Consider the following 19934-nt stretch of genomic DNA (forward strand, 5'->3'; position numbering starts at 1 on the left):
TAGATCACCAGGTTTCACGAAAATAGCTTGACTTCTTGATTCTCGTGTCTACCATATTCGATTCGCTGTTTTGAACTTCTGTATTCTTTTAATTTCACATTGTGCATCTGAGAAAGCTTCCGAATGTACAAAATTATAACAGATACCAATCTATTTATTTATAGTGCATTTCTAGATGTCAGTAACAATGCTAACTATGCCTACTTGGAATTCGACAAAACATGTTATCGTTAAAACTGAGCTAAAAACAGACTAAACCGAATCTACATACGATCTATATATACCATCTTTTAGAAGAAAAGTTCACCTTTACAGTAGTTCGAAGAAAACGAAAATATCTCCTTTTTTTGACTAAGTTATGGATTCTTAAATGCGTTTCTGGTAACTATAGTTAGCGGTAGGCGTCAAAGGCTTAAATAATTTCTCTCTACTCTATAGGGGATCTTAAATTTTCGAATAAATGCATACTCTGGCTTTACTCGCGCGCGTGTCCAAGCCCCGAGCAGCCGCTTCTCGTGGCCCGATCGGAATCTCGCACCCATCCCCAAAGTGCTTTCCCGAAGTGCCTCGCCCGAAAAGACGCGAGACGCTTCCGATACGCGGCGCGTCGACGTCGGCGATTAGTCCAGCACTCAACGGCGAACAATCAGCGCCGTTAAAGAGCAGATAAAGCCGTCGAGAAGCCTCCAAATACGGGATCTCACAGTCGCCGGCACTTCCTTAGGGCAAACGTTTCCAGAATTACGGAGGAGCTCTTAGCCGTACGATTTATCGCTCGGTTACGACATCGAGCGGGCGTTTCACTTCATCAGCAGCGATATCAAGAACGGGCGGCCGTCGAGGGGCCCCGAGGATAATGGGCGGCTAAACGATGGACGCGCAACCGCGCTCCATCCCGGTCGGGCCAAAGTGCGCCGATATCGAGAGAGGCGCGCGCGCGATTTAGAGTCGCTGTAAATCGCTAGGAAATCCCTTCGATCGAATCACCCCGCGGCGCCGCCCGGGAGTTTCCGCGATGACTTTCCGGCTCATGAAGAACGCCTAGGCTCGTCGCCGCGCCGCGCCGCCGGCTCGAGCGTGTCGGAGGATCGCTCGCGAGGCGAAGCGCGGCGAAGTCATTCCGGAACGCGACGGAAAGACCGCGTTGAAATAGCTCGATTGACGGCGCACGCGCGCGCGCGCGAATGAAGCCTTAATTGATCGCGAAGCGCTTCGCAAAATCGCGGAGCGCGATCTCGGCTAGAGATCGTCTTGGGGAAACGTTTCCCAGCCAGTACACGCCGGGGCGCACTTCGCCGTGAAAGTGCAGAACGGGCGCGTAAAGGAGAACGGAATTCGATCGTCCGGATAAATGTGTAAGCACGCTCGCGCTTCCTGTTTGGACCATTAGCCCCGACAAGGGCCGCGCAATCGAGCCGGAGGATCAAAGTGTACGTAATGGTCGCGTGCTGACTTATACGGTGAAGGCGACCGCCGCTCGGATTCCCACGAAAATCACGATTGCGGCGCGCGCGCGCGCGCGCGCGCGATCCCCCTCGCTAGCCGAGAACAAAGGTGAGGATCAGAATTTATGGCTGGAATTAATTTTCAGGACGGGATTTCCGGATGAAGCCCGTAATGCCGGAGCGTAACCCGGTCCCTCCCGCGGAGACACCTACTTTCCTAATCAGAGTCGTCTTGTTATCGCCGGCTCGCCGCCAAGAGAGCGACGAGAACCCGTAATATCGCCGCATATTCGTCGAACGTGCGTGATTTATAAGATTTCCGCGAGAGCCTCGCAAATGCCGTCGAAAGCAACGGCGCGCAACGTGTAATTTCATTTTTCCCTTTTCTCTCCCCTTCTCTTCTTCGCTCGAGAGCGCAACGCGCGGCGCAACGTGTAATTTTATTTCTGCCTTTTTGTCGTTTTTTCTTTTTTTTTTTTTTTTTCTCCAAAATGTATTGCATAACGAAAATTCTCTAAAACGTGCATCGCGCGCGCGCGGCAAGTCGGAGACTTATGTAACGCTACGTGAGACGCACAGAGACGAGCGTCTGATTTTCGTCGGTGCGCGTGCGATGCGTTGCGCAACAGTCGCGGTTGCATTACCGGCGCAATTAGTTTCCCTCCGCGCGATAGAAAGAAGCGCGCGTAACGATGAGACTTCCGAGATTGCGGATATCAATGAGGCGTCAACGTCGTGAGAGCTCGGGTCCGTTAGGTCCGCTAGTTGCGGAAACCGCAGGTGTAACGCGCCGCGCAAAGGTTCCCCCCTCCCCGCGCGCAGTTTCCGCGCGCCAACTATCAGTGCCGCGGCGTTCCCGTAATAAGCGCGCGGCGGCGAGTCACGTGACACGTACCATCCGGCGATATCCCGGCGCAATACGCTGAAACTGTATTTTCTACAATTCAGAAGGTTACGCCATTACGGTCATTACCTCCGGTTATTCCGACCGCGCCGATCGCGCGCGCGCGCGCGCGCGCGCGGCCCTCGATTTATACCTCGGCGAGCCGGCCGAGAACGCGGATTTCACCTCTACTTAAATCCAGTTAACTGGACTGTCCTACGTGATGTTCCTCGCGGGGGAACGCGTTCCTCGCGAAAAAATCCAGCGCTGTTACTCGCGCGATATTGCTCCGACGGCGACACGCGGCGGCGCCGGGAGAGCGCGCGCGCGCGCGCGCGAGAATCCGCGCGAGGTAGATATTGAAATAATTTTCGCCGAGACGATATATATATATATATATATCCGGTGTCGGGGAAGCACGTGGGTGAAACTGCCTCTCTTTCTTTTCCTCGCCTCCTCCGGCCATTTCCCCCTCCGAGCGATTTCAAATTCGCGAGAGAGGACTCGTCCGAGCGCGATCAAGCGTTATCGCCTGGCGCGCTGTCGCGCGTCGGTCGTCGGAGAGGAAGGAGGAAAAGGAGCGGCAGGAAGAAAGCGGGTAGCGAGAAACCGCTCGCGAGAAGCTTCACTGCCAAGCAAATTAGAGCAGGTCGGGGACTGGCGCTGGATCCCCGGCCCGATTGCTCCCGCCTTCCTTCCTTCCTTCTTCCTTTTATCAACGCATTCTCTCGCTCTCGTGAATACCTACGCTACACCCTAGCAACGCGCAGCGCGCACATGGTCGAACAGGACACGCATCTGGGCGGCGACGACACCCACGAAAAAAGGAAACCGGTTCCCTCGTAGGGGTTCAAAGAAGCGCGTTAATCGTCTTGTCAGGTTCTACGCGCGCTACGTGCCGTTGGATTTTTTTGACAGAAACCGAGAATCGCACGGGCGTTGGATTTCCGATGTTTCTTCCCACCACTTTCCAGCCCGGAGTGAAAAGCGGAAGTCGTCAAACCTCATCATGGCGAGCAAAATGTAAATAAACAAGTCCGAGACAAGATCCGGGGGAAGAAAGACGAATGAAATAGAATAAAAATAATAATAATTTATTATTTATTATTTATCTATTAATAATATACCTCTGGGTCTGACCTCTTTGGTGTACAGGAGACAATATAGTACAACGAGTAAGAATATTTTTATACAATAAATAGGGAGAAAGAAGGAAAAGGAAGAAAGAAAAGAAGGAAAGAAAAAGAATAAGAGAACAAAAGAGGAAAAGAATTCCTTTCTCATCTTCCTTCCCGATAATGCAAAATAATAAAGCGAGAAGCACACACTTTTGCATAAAGGCATAATACACAACACATAAGAAAATGAACCAATCAGAGTCTTCGATTTCCAGCATGGCAATAAAGAAATAAAGATTCTAATTGGTTGATTTCTTTGCGTATTGTGTATGTTATGCGTTACGCAGAAGTCTGTGCTCTGGCCCTAAGAGAGAAAAGGATCAAGTGAGAAGAAAGAAAATCAATCACGACAGCGGGCAAGGACGGAAAGAGATGCAACTCTGATCGTCATCGGAAACCAAGTGTCCTCAACCACCTCGCCAACTCGCTCTCTGCCGCTCGGCGATTTTAAATCTCGCTCGCGACGAGCGTAATCCGCGCAATGGAGCAGGGACGACGCATTTAGATGCCCCGATTACTCGGAAGCGCGAGTCTACGATCCTCCCCGCTTGTCTCTCCGCATCTCTCGCGCAGACGGTTCCAGCCGAATGTTTCGCGGAACCGCGCGTCGCCGTTGGCGCTTAAATCGCCCCCCATAAATAACGCTAAATCCCCGACGCGCGCACCGACGGTGTGCATCGTGACGCGCCTCGTCGCGACGTACTTACCCGGACGAATTTACCCGGGGAACGGCCCCTTCGACGACTCTTTTTTTCTCTTGGCATTCTTCTCCGTCCTTCCCGCGGAGGTTTCAGCTCGCGCGCGCGCGCGCGCGCGCGGTCGCGGTCGCGTCACGTGTTGGAAGATGCGTCTCTCGGAAATGGCCCTCAATCTTATCGCGATCGTGACTCGAAATCTGTCGGAAACGGCGATCTACTGCACCGGCACACGTCCATTTATCCTCGCGCGCCAAGCGAGTGATGTGCAGCTTCCGCTCCTGCTGGGTCTCCCCGGAGACCGCATTTTCGCGTCGCGAGCGCGCCGCAGCGCTTCGATAATGCGAAGCAAAGGAAAGAGCCGCGCGTTCTCGCAATTGACGTTAAATGCACGCGATAACCGATACACGCGCGTCAAGGATACTTCTATTATCTCAAGCACTCGGGCAGTCTCTGACTGCGCGCGCGCGCGCGCGCGCGCGCGGCGGATAATGCAAAGCTATGTATCTCGCTCATGCATAATCAGCGGACATCGGCGAGCAACGAATGAGAAAATGAGCCGAGCGTTCGAGTAAAATACGGCTAAGCGCGCTGCTTGCAGCGCTGCAGCTCGGGAAATCTGACTTTAAGATGCATCCGTCCGCCTTCGCGTCTCATCCGGATCCACGAAGCCCTGTCTCGCTCTCTCTCTCTCTCTCTCCCTCTTGCCCTCTCTTTCTCCCTCCCGTGTGTGCGCCTGGGATTTATTAATCCGATCCTCGTTTCCCGCAACACGCCGCCGCCGCCGCCGCCGCCGCCGCCGCCGCCGTCGAGAAAGGATCGTATTAGCATAACGGGGCTCTCCTTCGGCATTCCGGTGAAATCCTCTCGGTTACGCGCGCGCGCTACGGAGGGGGGAAACGCGCACGCACGAATTTCGTCGCCGAGTGCCCCCTCTCGCCGCCGGAGGAACGTGCCCTCGCGATATGACGACACATTAGCGCGGCATTTCAGCCTATTTCGACGCGCACCACCTGATTCTCTCGCTCGCTTCAGCCGCGGACCTCGAGCGAGGATTTCATCCCGGCGTGCCCTCAGCTTGGGAAACACTCGTCGACGGTGCTCATTTCCCGACAACGGAGCGGAGTTTCTCCTCGCGGCAATAACGCGCTTCAAAGTTGGACGTTTAACGCCGGACAGTTAGTGGGAGGCCGAAGTCGCCGCGCTCGCAACGGAGAATATCGTCGTCGAGTCGTCATTATCATTCTCTTTCGGCTGAAACGTCCTCTTGATCGCTCCTTTACCGAAAATGTCTATCGATATCGGCTCGACGCTACAAAATCAAACGTCCGAATCATCGGCGCGTGGAATCGTTCCTCGTCGTGGAACTCGGAGCTTTCAACATCGGAATGGCTCTCGCGCGGCCGGTTACTCTCCGGAGCGGCGCGTGTGTAAATATATTCGAAGTAGCCCGGGATTTTACGAGCAACTGGTACTTGAACACGGGCGGATCAGCGACGTCTAAGAAATCCACGCCTCGGTCGCGCGGGACAACCGCCGCCACGCGCGCGAACAAAGGGCGTAGTTTTACGGCTCGGGTCGACCGGATGGACCTGCGGTCAACGGTGATATCCGTCTCGAATGATGTTCGGCGTCGGCCCCGAAGAAGATCCCACCACCTTCCCGCCGCTCGTTATTTCACACGCGCGACGACCATTTTGCGGCAACAATGGCCCGGTCGTTAAGAGGGTGTTTCGTCTTGGGCTGAGAGCGTGTCCATTTGTATATTATGCGACAAGTTCCCGGTATACCTGCGTCCGCTTGTTGGCGAAAATAAAGCGCTCTCAAGGGCCCAACGAGAAAGAGAGAGAGAGACAGAGAGAGAGAGAGAGAGAGAGAGAGAGAGAGAGAGAGAGCTTACTGCACCGACACAACCGCGAACTCTCGCTCTTGCCGAAATAAGCGCGTTACGCGAGAACGCAGGTATGAGAATCTCGAATTATCGGGCACCGCGCCCGATTTCGGCTCATCGGCTTTCGAATTCAATCAAATCCAGTGAAAAATCCACTTTAACGGTAAAACTTTTTGACACTTTTTGGCGGTATAATCCCCGCTCTGCAAGTGCGACGATACTCGTAACGATTCTTTTATTTGTCGTTCGATAATAATTTGACGGCTTCAGACGCCTAGGACGCGCTTCCACGAGGAGCATTCAAGAGCGAAATTAAAGATAAAGATAAACGAGGGAGTAATCCGGTCCTTGTCACGGATTGCAGTGCGTTGCTAGGAGATTCTCGATGTTAATCGACCTGCCGACTCATCAGCTCGAAAATTCGGGCAAAGGCCTCGTTAGCGCACATTTGAGTTTCCTCCGGTCGCACAAGGAAATTATTAAGCATTCGCGGCACGTAGGGGAGGAACGTAACGAGCCGCGATTTAACATACAATGCGTCTCGCGAGCCCGACAATCGGCTTTCGCCCCGTCCGAGCAGCGAGAGTGTTTCCAATCAGCGAGATGTCAGCCGGCGAGTCGCCGTTCCCGCGGCGACAACTTCGCGCGGCCATATTCGCGTCTCCCGAAATTCTGTGGAAAATCCATAAACGAAAGCGCGCGCAGTCTTCGATTTATTCAGCGTCGCTGAATGTCGGATATCGCAATCGCTCTTCCCCGAGAATTCCCCGGCTGTCATTCGACACAAAGGTTCAAAGGATTAATCACATACGAGCGACGTCGCTTGACGGAGTCACGACTCCGGGGGAGAGAGAGAGAGAGAGAGAGAGAGAGAGAGAGACGGCGGCGGCGCGGAAATCGATAGATCTCAGTGGGTGGATCCGTAGAAACGCCCGCGCAATTGCGCGCCGTGAAAGACGAGGCTGTGTGCCCGGCATAAGAATACCCGGCGCGACCAGCGAGGCCACCCGTGGAAACTCGCTTTACATAATCGCTCGGTTACAGGGGGTAACGATGGCTTCTTTCACAAACCGGACGCATACCTTCGCGCGTTTCTTCCAGCGGGAGGAGAAGAAGAAGAAGAAGAAGAAGAAGAAGACTACGAAGAAGAAGACATTGCGCGCGTCACGATCGCGGCTTAGCGACCCTACCGCGGATCATCGAGGGGCAGAGAGCTCGCTTGTAGGGCCGCCACGCCTCGGACGGTGTTCTATCGAACGCGAGCCGACGCTCTCTCTCTCTCTCTCTCTCTCTCTCTCTCTCTCTCTCTCTCTCTCTCTCTCTCTCTCTCTTTCCAAATGTTCGGATTTGAGCCGCGAAAAGTGTCTCGCTTGACGATTCGCCGGGTGAATTCCCGTGGGAAAGCTCCAACGACTCTCGGTCGTTGTGGTGCACTTCCGAGAAGACGCTGATCAAGAGTCCCGGTCAAGGCGCTAACGAAACTCTAATTCTACGTATCTCGAGCGCGAGCCCTTTCTCCCGGAGGTAACTAATTGCCCCCGCAAGAGGCTGGATTCTCGGAAACATTGTGCCAAGCGCGAGATAAAACTCGAGAGAGAGAGAAAGAGAGAGAGAGAGAGAGAGAGAGAGAGAGAGAGAGGGCCAGAGAAAGAGAGAGCTTACGCGCCTCAGTGGGCAAAGACAAAGAAATGTCGGGCGATCGGCGACACGGGAGACTTTCGGCTGGCCTCCGCCAGCCTCCCAAGAAGATAAATCGCCCTACGAGTCCGGCCTGACCTTCCTCCTCATCTCGCGTCCCCTCGGCTCTTCGGAGACCCGATGAAGCGATTAATCTCCGGGCACACCTGACCGATCTATCGGCCGTTTCCTGGGATCTCAAATTACGCGGCCAAAATCTCGGTAGTCTCGTTTAACACGCTCCTGCCGCGAGTCGACGGCGAGAAGCGGAGGATTCTCCGCTTCTCCGGAGCCGCGGCGGAGGCGTGAGCGAGCCTCGACTCGGCAAGGCCGAGATTAATGTGGCCCCTTGAAGAGGCTCGGCCCTCCCCAGATGTGTCAAAACACGGCGACTCTGCGACTCAGCTTCGTCGAACGCTCGCGGGTATCCCCGCGCTAAGTGCTCCCGTAGTTACGCTCGCTGGAGGACGCGACAAACAACCGCGTCATCCACGGGGAAGCTACGCGCCTGCCTCTCTTGTTGAGTTACCCCTCCTTATTGCTTTAATCTGTCAGTCACGGTTACGGCTATTAGCAGAAACAACGCTCGTTCGGCGGCGTGCCCCGCACGGAGGGGCACAGCACTTTCGCCTCGTTAGCCATCGAGATAGTTTGACGAGAGCAACAATGCGACGAGGAGCGCCGATATGAGCGCGACAGCGAGGGTCAACAACTCGGCTCCTCAGCACTTTTCGCAAATCACGGCTGACTTTCGGTTTATCACGCTCCGGATGGCTTTTGATAAACACGTTGAGGAAACCAGCTAAAGTTACCGAGAGACCGTGGATGATCTCGCCGACATGGAATTCGATAATTATTCGGGAAACGACGGAAAGTGGCGGACGCTGACCGAACATGTCGCGTTTCGTCATTAACAGCGGAAAATCGGCTGAAACTGAGAAGGAACGACAGATGTCTATACTAGACTGCACTAACTGCCTGTGTTTCTAGGAATAATTTTCGGGGAACCCCGGGAAAGTTATGTATTACACACTAGGAAAACCAAAATTTAAGTTGTAACAACAAAATAATTTAGTTAAAATATGCCCAACAAAACTGTTTAATTCCTGTAAACAAATATCTCATTTGATTACGGCTTGTTCGTATAACATAATACTTTTGTTATAGCAACCAAAAAGCTTTAACTTATATGAATTTTGTTAAAAATACTATAATATTTTCTTAATATATAAAATCTAAATTTTAGTGCACAGAAAGACAAAATAGTATATATCCATTGGGCATTATTTTAGTTTATGTAAAATAATATTTCGTTATTATGTAATTTCTTTATGGATAAAATAACTAAAATGCTTAATTTTTATATATGAAGTCTAAGAACAAATCATTTGGTTCACAGAACAGAGCAGAAAAGTATATTCAGTCGAAACAACTAAATATTTTGTTTTATAAAACAAGATATCTGGTTGCTATTAAAAAATGCCTCAACTAAACATTCTTGTTAGAGATGCTAAATTTTTTTTCCTAGTGCATAGTGTGAGTAAAAATCTGCGCATGCGTAGCGTAAATGATAAAGAAGACGACATGTAAGATGGCCGATATTCATTATATTTGTGCATACAACAAGTTACATATGTATACATATGTATTACTTTTTTATTTCAACCAATCGGACATCAGTGTATTTCACCACTTACGGGATGCACGCGCATAAGTTCAGTACATATAACTTTCGGAATGTATTTTATCCTAGTTAGCAGTTTAGTAATAACACATGGCAAAGGACCTGGACTTGAGGTCGCTCTCGCTGCTGAGAGCGAATCGAAACACTCGCGAGACGTCGCAGGGAAATTGGCGAAAAACGCAGCTCCCCAGCCGGAAGCCTCTCGAGATACGTCCCGAAAGTCCGGCGAACCCCTTCACAGGCCGCTCACCCTTGTAATTTACATTCCCTACGTGACTCATGGGGTTGCATCATGCTACCGCGCGAGATATTCGCCGTTACTCCGGGACGTGACGATCCCGTTCGCGTGCACGTCGCGCGGGCGTTTTGTATCCTGCGGCTACAAGAAATCGCGACGCGGGAAAGACTCACGGCGGCCTGGCCCATTTCGTGGGCGAAACGTGGGCCAGTCGGGATCTCGGAACGCGCTGGAGAAGCCGGTTTTCCGCGCGCCCTTTTTATCGTTTCCACCACGGCTTTATCTCTCTTTGCTTTTCCACGGCGAGCGCGCGGTAACAAGCGCGCGCGCGCGTCCTCGGGAGACAATGGCTTCCAGGGGACATTGATGGACTTTCCCTCCGCCGTTGACACGTGTTAACGACCGTGCGCGCGAGTGGCCGAACGCGAGATCGATGATGCACGTAGCCGCGTACTCTGCTAAATCGTGCCTGCACACGCGATCGAGTAAGGTAGGAAGCGCAGGTTGCTTGATGCACACATCCTGCTCGAACTCATGGCGCACGTTCGGCGAACGAAAAGTTCCACGCTGACCTTTCGCGCAGGATCCTGCGCGCGATCCTTTCGCAGAGGAGCCCCCCCCGTTCGCCGGTCAATTAGCAATCGCGCACGGTCGAGAGAGTGCGATGCGAGACGCGCGCGTCTCGTCGAGTCTCTGGATTTTCCTCGTGAATACGCCGAGTGTCGCGCGACCGCCGCGCTCTGCTCAAAGCGCCTTCTATATATACTTGAGCAGACGCGGAAGCGTCGTTATTCCCGCTCGCTGCTTTCCGGCGCGTTTTATTGGTCTGGGACCGCGATTCCGTCAATAACGACGATCATCAACGGCTGCGCGCTAATAACACGCGTGCGTGCGAATAAGCGGACTGCTAATTTTAGACGGCCCAACGGTGCAACGTCCGGCGCGTTACATAAGCGCACTGAAACGTGCCAAAAGCCCGCGAAATTCTCGAAATCGGCCACCGATTCGGCACGCCTTCCACCGAACGGTCAAGCGAATCGATTCGACGAAAGCGCAAACAACTTGGAACGTCGTGACGGTTAAGGTGACACTGACACGCTGCGTCGCATTAACGCATAATTAATCGCACTTGAAACGCGGCCAGTTTTAGCGCTCGGCAATGTGTCAACTTGCGAAATCTTATCTCGAAGACCGTCCTTTTTCCTTTCTTTCTTTTTTCTATTCGTGAAGATATTTTTTATCAAATTTTCTAAACTGCACCGAGAAAAATATCCGATTTCGTTAATTTCGTTGTCCGATCAAATATCCGGTGTATTTGATCGGATAACCAAATTAACAATCGGATATTTCTGATATTTTTCTCCGTGTGATATTTTTACTGAAATTTTATTGATGTTGTATTAAATTTTACCGATATTTTTATTGAAGTATAATTAAATGCACCTGAAAAATCGATTTCATCGCTCGGCCGATGAAAGCAGATGGAACGCCTTTTACGTTTATTCGCCATGATTTTGGTAACTTGATTGTTAACCAAGTTATTTCCGCGCAACTAACGAAAATCAACGGTCGACGTGCCTCGACTCGCGGTCATATCTTGAAGGGAATCTCTTTCCGCTGAAAGATCGACCAGCCGATACGTACTTTCCATTGGATTTCCTAAACTACCGATACCTATACATCGAGAGGCCAAAGTATCTCTCGAAGCCGAGATTGATGGAAACTGTTGGGAATTAAATAGCCGAGTGGGCGCGCGTTTCTAGCGTCACTCTTCGGTAACCGATCGTCCCCGCCTCTTTGCCCCGCGTTCTCTTTAGCGGAGCGCGACTTAATGAGACTTTAGCGGAGGTATGGAAATGCTGCTTAATCAGCAGGACTTTGCGGACGGCTTCGCGTTTGGAATTCAAACGGCGAACGGCTGCGCGACACGATCGTTACGCGCACGCACACGGAGCGAGCTCGTGGCTTTGAAGAATGCCGCCGCGTGTGCGCGACAACCTTGCGCGCGCGTACCACGCGGAAGTCGAATTTTCTGATCGCCGCCGATAAAGGACACAATTTACGAGCCTGGCCGGGACGATCGGCCAAGCGCGGCCGCGACTCGAAGCGCGGTGGTGGTCCATTTTTCCGCGGCTTGGCCGCTCGGCGACGCGATCGATCGGTCGACCGACCGATCGATCGATCGATCAACGAGCTCTCGCCGCGGCGAATTTCATCGCTTCGGCAGCGCTATTGGCAGCGCCAAATGCTATCCGGAGTCTCATCTCTCGGCTCGAGTTTACACAACAAAATGGCATAAAACGGCTGCTGGGTATCGCGTTTAACCGGAGACGCTTACCTGCGATCTCGGCCGAAGCGCGATCCGTCGCGCGGCGCACCTCTCGCGCATTATTTCGGAATGCAGCGTGTTACCTCTGTCTACGCCGATAATCACGCGCAACACCGGCCGAGTGCGAACAAGGTTGTAATCCATTTAATTAAAGTCGATCTCGGCGTTATTACGACGTCGCGATCGATCGACGCGCGCGCGAGAGAGAGAGAGAGAGAGCAAATTGACGCGTTTGTTGGCAACCGGCGGCGGATGGGGGAGGAATATTTGCGATTATGTTGTGTTATTAGAGATTATCCGCACTCGCACGCGCGGATCGACCCGTTCCTTAACAATTTTCCGCGCGCGCGGAGCGCGCTAACAAATTATCCGGAGTCAAGAGGAGCGCTAAAGATCGCAATGCTTTCTAACTCGCGTGCAATCTCCATCGCGCGCGCGCGCGCGCGTCTCTCTCTCTTTCTTACCCTCTCGCGCGACCTTTCGGTCGATTATTATTATAACAGTACCGCAAAAAGTACGGCCTATAGCGGCAAATTGATTAGCCGGCGAAATGTCACGATTGTAAATCTTCGGGAAATACGTGCTACACGCGTTGCGCGCCAGCAATCGCACACGCGTAGAAAACGCATCGCGCGCTTCGCTTCGCGTCGCGTCGCGGCGGGAAAATAAATGCGCGCGGCCCATTCCGGCGTATTGGATCAAAAAAGCGCATGGGCGAAATGTCTGCCGTCAGTCGCTCGAAAGGTTTCACGCGTGTTCCATTCCGAGTCTGTGATGAATTTCCAACGTGCCTGCGACGTCGCGCAAAACGAACGCGCACGAGTCTCCGCAAAGTTGCGCGGAGCTGCACGGGTTCCAAGAGTCAAGTCTTCCCCCCGAAATGTGTTGTACGTTGTTGAAATATACTGCTCAAATTTGAGCGTCAAAGGTTGCTGAGATCTGGTCAGAAGTCGGGGTATTCCGCGAAACTGTCAGAGTCGGAAGTCTAAATGGAGAAACGTCGCTGCGAACGATCGAGGTTGGTCAGCAGCGACGGCGGATCGAGTGTAATCCGTTCAGTGCTCGCGAATCAATAACTGCGCAAATATACACGCGCTCTCGTGTCGATATTTGATGACATAAAATCCATCAATAGATGAAATCAATAAATACGCGTTACGGTATTTTCGAGGCTAAGCTCCAGTGTGAGCTCACTCGTACGGCAGTGTGTCTCGCAAACAGAGAGCCAGTCGCATTGACTTCGTAGAATTCTATAAATACCCGTCACCTTTTGTACCCAGTTTTTTCACTCACCGAAGCACCGCCTGCTCAGAGCCGGCCGCGTTCTGCTCGCGAGTCTGCAACAAGAGATAATTATTCCGATTAGATTCCAAAGTTCGACTTCTCGCAGGCGAGCGGTAGAATGTAAATAACGCGACTCGGCTGCTCGCGCGATCGCGCGATTCGACTTTTGTTCTGACAACTATGGCCCAACTTGCGAGAGTCAGGGGAGTTAGACGGAAGGAACGAGTTGAAAGTTAAACGGAGGAGCAAAGTGTGAGGATCTGTAAACTCACCTTCGAGCCGACTCCGCTCGGCCCGAACCGGATCCTCCGGTGCCGCGAGCCCGAATCCGCCGCGGTGTGGTCTGCCGCCGTGAGATCTGAAACAGAAAATAATTTTCCCCATTAATCACAACCGCCGCAAGTTTGCTCGGTTTCGTTGAACGAGCAGCAACGAAATGTGTGCGGAACTGCGAAGAACACGAGAGGTTAAACATATACGAGGTTAGGTTAGGTTAGGTTAGGTTAGCTCAAGTTATACTCTCCGCGCGACCTAATTGAAGTAACAAGCGTAATCACCCTTTGAATTATACGGTTCTTCTTTCGTCGCTTAGGGTGATTTCAAAGCTTCTTGATTTTTTATTCGCCTACACGCGCGCAAATTACCTGAAACTGTTTGAAGAGTGCTAGAAATTCCGTCGCGATGCCGCCCGACGCGCCCACCTGCGGCGTCGCCCGCGAAACGGTCGCGCAATCTCGGGCGTCTCTCATGGCGGCGGTACACAGTACGTCGTTTTTTGGTTTGTTTTGAAGGTCACGCGAGACCGACGACGTATCGCTCTCGCACGTGAGACCGTCGTTACGCGATTTATTTATGTCGCGTACTCTGCGTTATAGGACATTAATATTCCACTTTCGACTGTAACACCGAGCTATTTAACACGCATCCCGAGGATTAATTATAAAAGCCTCGTAAAGTTAAACGAGATGCAAAGAATCTGTGAAACGTACCTTCGAGGCGCCTGCGTTGCGCCCGAACCGGCTCCTCCGGTGCCGCATCCTCATCCATGGATTGCCTTCATGCTGTAGCCTGAAACAGAAATATTTTTCCTCATTAATTACGGCGGTAGAAAGCCTATTCAGTTTGGACGAGTGGAGAGAAATGAGTAATGAATATAAACGACTAGACTCGGTACTTTTTGATATTTCCAAAATATCGAGAATAATCGTTTACAAATACGTATTATGCACGTGTATATTTGTCCTTGAAATTTAACAAAAGTAATATCTGATGCTCGTTTTTCCAAATTTGTTACTAACCTGTGAGCCACTCAAGATAATAATCGCGTTCGCACAGTTGCACAATTTGCACAATTCGTACAATTTATTCTCACACACGCACAAATTAATCCTTCATATCCTGTCGATATTACTCACGAGTACCATCTTAAAATTTAATTATCAAATTGTTATAAGATTTATTTTCCTATTCTTTACGTGTGTAACATACCAAAAGCTAATTAGCGTCAATTATTACGTACAAAAATTTAACAAGATCTTGCATAGGTTAATTCAGGATATAAAAGATTAAACTATTTCGGAATAGTTAGAACACCGCGTGACCGGCTTCGCGTCCCGATGAAAACTGTTATGATCTTGAGAGCGTCCTATATTTATATATTTCGAGGGCGTTGTGTACTCGCTTTGTTTTGAAGGTTACGCGGACGCTATCAAAACGCCGTGTCGCGCTTGGGACTACCGTTGTTTACCATTGTTACTACACGGTTTATTCACTTGTTTCGTGTACTCTACACTAGGAAAAATGTATTGTTGCGTGAACCAAAATTTTGTTGTAACAACAAAATAATTTGGTTAAAATATGCCTAACAAAACTGTTTAGTTCCCGTAAACAAATATCTTGTTTGATCTTACGGTTTCTTCGTATAACGTAATACTTTTGTTATAGCAACCAAACAGCTTTAACTATATGAATTTTGTTAAAAATACTATAATTCTTTCTTAATATATAAAATCTAAATTTTAGTGCACAGAAAGACAAAATAGTATCCATTGGGCATTATTTTAGTTTATGTAAAATAATATTTCGTTATTATGTAATTTTTATGGATAAAATAACCGACATGTTTAATTTTTATATACGAAGTCTAAGAAAAAAATCATTTGGCTCAGGGAACAAAACAGAAAAATATATTTAGTTGAGACAACCAGATATTTTGTTATATAAAACAAGATATTTGGTTGCTGTTAAAAAGTGCCTCAACTAAACAGTTTTGTTAGAGATACTAAATTTTTTTTCCTAGTGTACGTCGTATAATACTAACGTTTCACTCTATTGCAGTATCGGAGTTGGTACGGAATTGTAGTTAGCGGAGAGAGAATTTCTCGGGTCCTCGGAAAAATGTTAGGAATTTTCTTTAGAGTTACAAACATTTGTTTCCAGAGACGGATCCTTTTTACCGATAATTAACGCACGCGGCGATCTTGCCGCACGACAAACGAAATTTTAGTCCAAAATCTCATAGCCATCGCCGAACGGAAATTAGCGCATTGTCGACCGAAGCGCTCGACTTTTCGCGATGAGAAGATTCGCCGTGTAATAAAGCGTGATAAATTCACGACGTTTCCGAGCGGGAGGAATCGACCTCGCGTTACCGACAGCAATCAATTTCAAGCGACGGCAGCATCCTTCGCGTACGTGTCATCGCCAGCCGCGTGCTTCCCCAGTTAAATCGCAATCGGCCGATATCCAATAACGAGCGAGCATCGCGCGCTGCAGAGAGCTTGTACGAGTATTATAAGATATATGTTTGTTGACACAGGCGCACCCTACATCCTGGAAAAAGGGACGAGGAGATATCGGCCGAATGTTTGAACAGTCCTCCAGAGCGGAGGGACGTTAAAATGATTAAGGGTTGTTTTTCGAGCCTGAGCGTTCGGCCGCGTCGCAGTTACCAGTTATGACTGACAACTTCCCTTCCGCCGTGAAAAGCACGACGCGGTCGCGTCATGACACCGTCGTGGGTGGCGCTGGAAATCATTGTTGCCCTTTGCCGTCGCCTCCTTCGCCAGCGACACGCCTGAGCAAAAGTACATTTCGTTCCACACGAGCTGAGACGAGCTTCACACATTGGCCAATGTCTCGCGTGCGTGCAGTTTCGTCGTCTCATCAGGATCCCGCCGTATCGATCTTTTATCCCTTCCGATCGACCATGCGGAAAATACAAACACGAAACGACGAGTCGCGCGAGGTAACACGACAATGGCGCGAAAACGCGCGCGCGCGCGCGCGCAAGAGGCGGTGTTTACAAAACCTGCGCCTGAGAAAAACGGGCTTGGCAGAGCCGAAGGGCTGAAAGAGCGATTTGCCCGATCCGGATGAAACGATCGGGTGTCCATTGCGTGACTACGCCCGCTAACAATAGGCCGATCGAGTTCGATACGCCGAACGGCTCTCCCGGCCGCCATAACGAGCTCGCCGACAAAGTGCCCAACAAATGCCCCGGCACGAGAAACGCGGCAGAGCAATAAGACCGCGGCAGATGGAGGTATCAGCTGCGCAGTTAAGGGCGTCTCTCCGCCAGCATGGCGCGGCGGGACGTTTCTCCAAACTTGCTCCCGCAATTTCGATCGCAGCCACCACACGCGAGAATCGGAAGCTCCCTGCTTCTCGCGAGCGTCTGCGACCTTGCTCAAGTGTCTGCCTCCTTCCCTCCCCCTCCCCCCCCTCTCTCTCTCTCTCTCTCTTTCTCCGTACATTAAAGTGAGATATGAATTTGGCAGGAGGTGAGGGGGCAATTTGCGGGGGAAATCGAATTACGTCAGCGCGCCGTATCGGCGCAATCCGGTGGAACCTTGGAACCGCCGTATATATTTCCCATGGCTCCGTCCACGTCGCGCATTTCCATCCCCCGCGGGACGCCGTGCCGTGCGAGAGTCGGCACGATCGCGTCTGCATTCGAGGGTGGGCCCGGGCGAGGGAATCGATATTCTCCGGCGCGATTTACTTTCCGCTTTACAAGTCAATTCCGGATCGTCCGTGGTGCATTAAATCCGCCTCGCGTGGAGCGGCTACCTCCAGCCCGGTAGCCATCATTTCGCGCGGCTCGGCTGGTGAATTCTCGCTCGGCCGCTGCTCGAGTGGCCGAGCGCTGGGCTGCAAGCTGTACTTAAGCTCGAAGATAAGAGGGCCGCCGGCTCGGGCGGTTGGGATCGCTCGGGAGGGCCCGACGAGAGACTGCAACTGACCATCTCGTAACTCGCACCGTCCGCCGGTCGTGGCGAAAAGCCCCGGGGGCCCGGGTCTCCGCCGTAATAACGCTTCGATGTTGCCTCGAAGGCCGCAACAGACGGCGCAGTTCCGTCTGTGTGTGCGCAAGCGGAACTTCGAGGCCTGCTCCGAGATCGCTTTCCGAAACTTTGGGTTTAGTTACAAGGCCTTAAGCTAACTCGGATACCGTTGGTTCCGTAATTGATCAGCTGATGATCACGCTTGGACGTTACAGCCATGTGCTATTTCTGTTTACAACAAATTGGTTTCAGCTGTTGACTTTGTAATGTCAGAGAAGTGGATGGATTTTTTGTCACTTATTATCTTGACAATTGGTCAGTTGATCAATTACGAATCCAAGTTAGTTTACGGTTTTACTTAAGGCCCTACTTAAGGCCTTACTTTAAGGCCTTACTTTAAGGCCCTACTTAAGGCCTTACTTTAAGGCCTACTCAAGGCCTATTTAAGGCCTTACTTTAAGGCCTACTCAAGGCCATAGTTACTTTGGTCATAGTTAGGCCTTAAGTAAGGCCTTAAGTTGGCCGATTTCGGTACAAACCTCCATATAGCGGGTGGCGCTAAAAATTCCCCCGGGGGCCGGGAGACGTCCCGAGAGCGCAAAGGCGCGTTTCGGGGATTTCGGTGCGCGCAACGACTCGCGATTCCGCGCTAATTCGCGCTAATTCAATATGATAAGCATGAATCGAGTAAGCTTCTTCCGTTGTAAATTCTCGCGGAGCGTTGCCGCTTTCGCGGCGGCCGCGAGATCGGCAGATCTTGACGCGAGATGGATATCGTATTCTCTATAATACATGACTCGCTGCGGCAGCGCAGCGCTGAATTCCGCATCGGGCGCGTCGGGCTCGCACGTGCGCACGAAGCGTCTTTTGCATAGGTTATCGCGCGCAGGTCTCGGGGATCCGCGGTGCCAGAGGTGCTGACTTTTTGCGTGGAGTCGCGCTGCGTTGCCGCAAAATCGGGCAAGATCTCGCCACGGCGTCCCCTCGACGGTGGAAGCTCTCCTTCTCTCGTAATAGCGGCTGCTAACAGTAAATCTCGTCAGCAGCTCGGGGGGATTTTGTTGATTCTTCGATATCGCAATTCTTGGTAAATCCTTCATATTAGTGACCGGGCCGCGTGATCGGTAACCAGCGCGATCCAGAGAGAAATTCATTAGGATAAGTCCGGGGTGGATGGGCATAGGGGATGGATGGTCAATTGCTATAATTTTGTTAATACATGCTAGGCGCCAACGCTTGATCGGTCAGTTGCGAGTTGGATGCACCACGGATAGGTGTGTCTCTTCCTGATGCACAAAAACACTGTTATTGCGAGTAAATAAATGTTTCATGCTTCCATTAACCTCCGAAATGTTTGACACGTCGGAAAAATGCGAATTGCGAACATGCTTTATTTTGAGTTGCAGCATTAGACCTGGGCTTAAACGACTGAAAAACATCGTATTCGCGTACTTAACCTCGAAATTCGTCACCGAGACTACGTTCCACGCGGTATACGCATCTTTACGCGAACTTTTCAAACGGGACAGACTTGTGGAAATGTTTTATTTTATCGATAATTAATAAAAGGATTGATAAAAAGGTCGATAATTAATAAAAGGATGTAAAATATTAAAAAATAAATAAAAATAAACAAATTTCTACATTATTATAGGCATGCTCAACTATATCTCTTTACACCTGATCATCTATCCCGCTTACGGAATATTTTTAATATTTCCTTATCATTGGCGTCCCATGAATTTCTTTTCGCAAAAGTTCATCCGTAAACCTCAAACATTATCCTCTGCTGAGTGTGTTGATTGATCATTTATTGCAACAATACAGACGTGTTATTTCCAATTTTAAAAACTACCCCCATCTACCCCGGACTTACTCTGTCACACTGCACGAGCAACGCTCACACACCGGTCGGACCGTTGCCCGCGATTGTGGGACTTTAGATAAATACAACCCCGATCCTTCTCTCTCTCTCTCTCTCTCTCTCTCTCTCTCTCTCTCTCTCTCTCCGTCTCACCCTGGAAGGGTGCCCACCGAGAGCGAGCCATACATTACAACGTAAACACACATTTGGCGGCGGGTCGCGGCGCTGAATGAACCGGTCGGCAGGATTTCTGCTTTGAAATTCCTGGCTACACGCCAGACAACTCATGCATATTCACGCGACTCGCCCGAGCATCGTGGATAGCGGCAAAAACGTGGGGAGGAGGGGGTGAAAAGGACGAGGTAAAAGAAGGAGGGGGGGGAGGAAGTAGGGGAGGAAAGAGATAGACAAGAGGGGAAGGCAGAGGAACGCGCCGCGATAATCAAGATCGAAGGCGACGAAGCGCGCGTATGAAAGTCG

General features: G+C 50.9%; 1 protein-coding gene across 9 annotated transcripts in view; it reads left to right on the forward strand.

The window, feature by feature from the left end:
- The window catches only part of by (focal adhesion protein tensin), a 221674-nt gene that overhangs the window by 17833 nt on the left and 183907 nt on the right, over positions 1–19934 (forward strand). The window lies entirely within an intron of this gene.

The sequence above is a fragment of the Harpegnathos saltator genome, unplaced genomic scaffold (genome assembly GCF_003227715.2).
Source record: "Harpegnathos saltator strain DR-91 unplaced genomic scaffold, Hsal_v8.6 scaffold708, whole genome shotgun sequence".
Lineage (NCBI taxonomy): Eukaryota > Metazoa > Arthropoda > Insecta > Hymenoptera > Formicidae > Harpegnathos > Harpegnathos saltator.